General features: G+C 41.3%; 1 long non-coding RNA gene across 1 annotated transcript; it reads right to left on the bottom strand.

The window, feature by feature from the left end:
• Positions 1 to 250: 250 nt before the first annotated feature.
• On the bottom strand, positions 251 to 2,175 carry LOC123368790. The gene is made up of 3 exons (XR_006578893.1): positions 2,092 to 2,175; positions 490 to 606; positions 251 to 377 (listed from the first exon to the last, which is right to left on the bottom strand). It is a non-coding gene; the product is annotated as an uncharacterized LOC123368790 (long non-coding RNA).
• Between the last annotated feature and the right edge of the window lie 1,397 nt (positions 2,176 to 3,572).

Here is a 3,572-nt window from a genome sequence, read left to right as displayed (position 1 = left end):
GTTTAAAACTCTAATGAGAAAATGAAGAAAGATTGAAGGTAACATTATATGTTCAGAGCCCAGGATGAGTATATCTTTAATAAATCTAAACCTATACTTAAATAATAGCTCTTGTACATTTTACAGCAGCAATCTTGACTAAAATTTTTACATAATGCATTATGCATTTATATTTAGATGAACAGATTAGTTTTCTTTGTGTAAAAATTCCAGTAGTAATAAATGAAACAACATATAGCACAAGATGGATACTGAACTGTAGCAAGGATGTCTGGTCTTTACTGTAATGCTGGTCGAAATGCAAAGCACAATCCGATCATATGTAAAATAGTTTTAGTCACTGATCCTCCTGAAAAATCGTGTTTGGAATTTTCTCTCTATTGGAAAATAATTTCAGAGAAAGAGGGTTATATTATTCATTTCCTACATTCAGAGAATGTTTACAGGACAGAGTAGAAGATGATGACATATAGCAGGAAGATATTTCACCTGATAGTTCTTACATACTGGATATCAGAAAGCACCAGCTACATGCCATAAGATCTAATTATCAAGAATTGCCTTTTCTGCCCCAAAGCAATCATTTTGATGACAGTCTTCTATGCACTGTAAAACAAAATGGGAAGCCTGTGCTATATAAACTGGCTCAGTGCTTCCTTTTACTTCCTCTGATATCAGCGTCCCCATCTCATTTATTTTCCACACATTAATGGTAGCAGTCACCTTGAGCTGGTGATGCAGAGTAATTTTCACAGAAACCTTGATCAGAAACCATAAATCAGCCTGATGTGCTTTTATGGTCTAATAACATTCTGTCTGCTCCTACAGGCCCTTATGTAAAGCTGCACTGCAGAGAATTCCTTGGATTAGATTTTTTCACAGATACTACAGTATACATTATACATCTGTATCTATAATGCACAACGCCTACATTATAATGTCATTAAGAGATTTTGTTTAAACTCATAAACATGAGAAAATTCAGAAGGAAACCTGAAAACTCCTCCTTAGAGCTTATTAATCTTAGGCATTGCTGTACATAGAATATGTGATAATAATTGTTAGTCTGATTTACCCAGGAGCAAACCAGATATCAACAGACATTTTGGGGTGCATCTGAATGCCTTGCTTGCAGTAGAAAATGTTTGTGGATATAGCTAGTGTAGACCCCATTTATACCAGTAAAAAAGGGCTTTCTAGTATAGCTTATACTAATTTACTGAATGAAAGACGATATAAGGGCAAGAGCACTCTTTTGCTATTATAACTGTGTCTACACTGGTGCTTTTGTTAGTGTAAAAATGTTAAAATCACGCACCTCTAAGCAACATTATTACACAAGCAACAGTTTCCAGTGTAAAACATGATGAAGAGAGAAGCCCTGGTTCTGACCTCCCATATATAGGTGTAAAACCTCGGAAGTCATCAAAATAACACTGGATGTGAGATCAGAATTGGGCCCACAACAATTTCTTAATTCTTTGCAAAGTTATGTTGAGTCTTGTTATAAAAAGGTATTTGTTTAAACATCTAGCTTTGCTGATGGGCCAGATTAGCTGGTGTAAATCAGTCTATCGCCATTAAAGTCAATGGAGATATGCTAGTTTATGACAGTAAGGACCTAGCCCCAAAAGAGCAGCTGATTTACACTGCCTCAGCAAAATTCAACATACTGGGGTGGGAGGGTGGCGGTGGGGAGACTGGGAGTGGCTGGGCAAGAAGCTAGTGAATAGGAGGAGGCCTGGAAATAGTTAGGTAAGAAGACTGGGACTGGGATGGGGAGTCTGGCATGATGAGACTAGGACATTGCTGGGCAAGGAGATTGGAATTGGGATAAGAATTCTGAGGAATGGAAACTGGACTGATCAGAAGAGGAGAATGGGACTAGGATGAGGACCCAGGGATTGGGAAAATCCAACGGTGGAACAGGGACAGTTTGAAGGGGATTGGGCAGAAGGTGTCATGTTTGGGGAATATGGGCAGAAGCGTCTTTGCCCACTAGCATATACTCCCCTCCAAAGCCTGGAATGGAACACAAGGTTCCTGAGCCTCACCATTCCTCTGCTGCTAGCAAATATCTGTGAAACTCACTGGCAAAGTGGCTTAGCCCCCTCTAGTTCTGCTTCACTGCATAACCTATTATTATAAGTTACTTCAGGTCAAGTGGCAAAGTTCTGCACAGCGGATCTTAAGGTTACAGTCCTAGTGATGATCCTTGTGGGTGTCATTATGAGGTCATATGATGGAATTTCTGGGTTTTTTTGTTTTTTTTTTCATTTTGCTCTTTTGAGAACATATGTTAGAAGAACATTATTAAGGTTACAAAGTCAAGGAAATGTCAAAAATCAACAATTAGGAAATGCCAGAATTAAGGTTTCCTGTGCAAGTTAAATTTGTGCTTATGCATTATGATCACTGTGATGGTGCATCCACCCCACATAAGCCCTGAAGGGGGTTAAGGTGGCTAAGTAGGCCAGTTAACTGCCCAGGCTGCACCTGGAGAAGGAGCCAGGGAGCAGGGATTAATTATAGATGAGGCTCATCTGGAGAGGAACAGGCAGGCTTGTATAAAGCCAAGGAGCCAAGAGCAGAAAGGGACTGCAGGAAAGTAGTTTCCAGTCACTCCCTAAGAGACTGGAAGTGTGTTTGGGGCTGTAGAGGGAAGTGCCTCCAGTTACTCCTTGGGCAGAGGGAGTTTGGTCTGGCACACCCAGAGGGGGTGGAGAGCCAGAAAGATGAGAAAGGCCCAGGGAAATAGCAGCAAGGCATGGGATAGGATGGACCTGGACAACTGAAAAGAGGGCCCCGATGTTGAAACCCAGAGTAGAGGGCAGGCCTAGGTTCCCCTACCAGTCACTGGAGAAGTGGTACAGACCAGTCAGTGGAGAGTGAGTGGACTGCCTGGGACAGTTTTCCCTGAAAGACTTTGATATCCTGGAAGGGGAGAATTATTGTGTCCCGGCTGAAAGGCCAAGTCATGAACAGGAAGCTGCAACTCCTGGAGTGAGAGGGGCAGCAGAGTGAGAAAGGATGATGGGTGGACTGCCGGAGGAGGGTGCAACACCTGGAAGGAGCTAATTCCCAGATCCGTTAGGAGGAGGTGCCCTAGTGGACCCCATGATAATGACATGCTATTTTTTTCCACAGGATCCCTGCCTCATTCAGTGCACAGGATGGATGTGGTTACTTAATGAGCAGCTATTAAATGTTTTGTTCTTTTCTCCTCCGTGTTCAGTGTTGGCCTCATGCTTTATTTATTGCTCATCATACAAACCCAGCACTCTGTGTGTAAAATATATATAACCACAATGTACCTAGATTATGCTAAACATTTGTTTTCCTTTTAAACTAAATGGACCATTTGCTAATTTCAGACTCTAATCACATAGTCTTCAGTTATCATGTTTGACAGCATTGACAATAGTTTAATTTTTACATTTGTGACTCATTTTCTACAGTGTTTCTGAATCTCCCCTTCAAACAAAGTGTACGGCAGGGAGCTACAATCAGCTCACTACCAAATATCCACAGCTCACCATGTCTTTCATGTTAGGGCTCACTGATGAGTCTCC

Source organism: Mauremys mutica, chromosome 4 (assembly GCF_020497125.1).
Source record: "Mauremys mutica isolate MM-2020 ecotype Southern chromosome 4, ASM2049712v1, whole genome shotgun sequence".
NCBI classification, from domain to species: Eukaryota; Metazoa; Chordata; order Testudines; family Geoemydidae; genus Mauremys; species Mauremys mutica.
Note: the sequence above shows the minus strand (reverse complement) of the source record. Positions and strands in the feature narration are given on the sequence as shown.